This window comes from Sinocyclocheilus rhinocerous, unplaced genomic scaffold (assembly GCF_001515625.1).
Source record: "Sinocyclocheilus rhinocerous isolate Xijiao unplaced genomic scaffold, SAMN03320098_v1.1 C35568907, whole genome shotgun sequence".
In the NCBI taxonomy this organism is placed as follows: Eukaryota; Metazoa; Chordata; class Actinopteri; order Cypriniformes; family Cyprinidae; genus Sinocyclocheilus; species Sinocyclocheilus rhinocerous.
In genome coordinates, this window is record NW_015756071.1 from 1 (window position 1) to 531 (window position 531).

At 60.8% G+C, this 531-nt stretch overlaps 1 pseudogene; it reads left to right on the forward strand.

Moving 5' to 3' along the window:
• The first annotated feature begins 5 nt into the window (after positions 1-5).
• On the forward strand, positions 6-518 carry LOC107734954 (potassium voltage-gated channel subfamily C member 1 pseudogene; annotated as a pseudogene).
• The last annotated feature ends 13 nt before the right edge of the window (positions 519-531 follow it).

Sequence of the window (531 nt, forward strand, 5' to 3'; positions counted from 1 at the left end):
TCAAGCACCAGACCCACCGCAGCACCCTGCGCACCCTGCCCGGCACGCGACTCTCCTGGCTGGCGGAGCCCGACGCGCCTAATAACTTCGATTATGATGCGAATATCGGGGAGTTTTTCTTCGATCGTCACCCCGGCGTTTTCGCCCACATTCTTAACTATTACCGCACGGGCAAGCTGCATTGCCCGGCGGACGTGTGCGGGCCTTTGTATGAGGAGGAGCTGGCGTTTTGGGGGATCGACGAGACGGACGTGGAACCGTGTTGTTGGATGACCTACCGGCAGCATCGAGAGGCGGAGGAGGCTTTGGACAGTTTCGCCGGGGGTGCTCTTGAACTCGGGCATGAAGACCCGGAGCCTGAGGGGGTGGCTGAGGCGGCCGAGGGGGATGAGGGTGTTGAGATGACTCGGAGACTGGCGCAAGGCGACTCGCCCGATAACAGGTCCGGGCGCTGGAGCAGATGGCAGAAGAAGACGTGGGCGCTCTTTGAGGACCCGTATTCCTCAAAATACGCACGGGTGAGTTCATTGA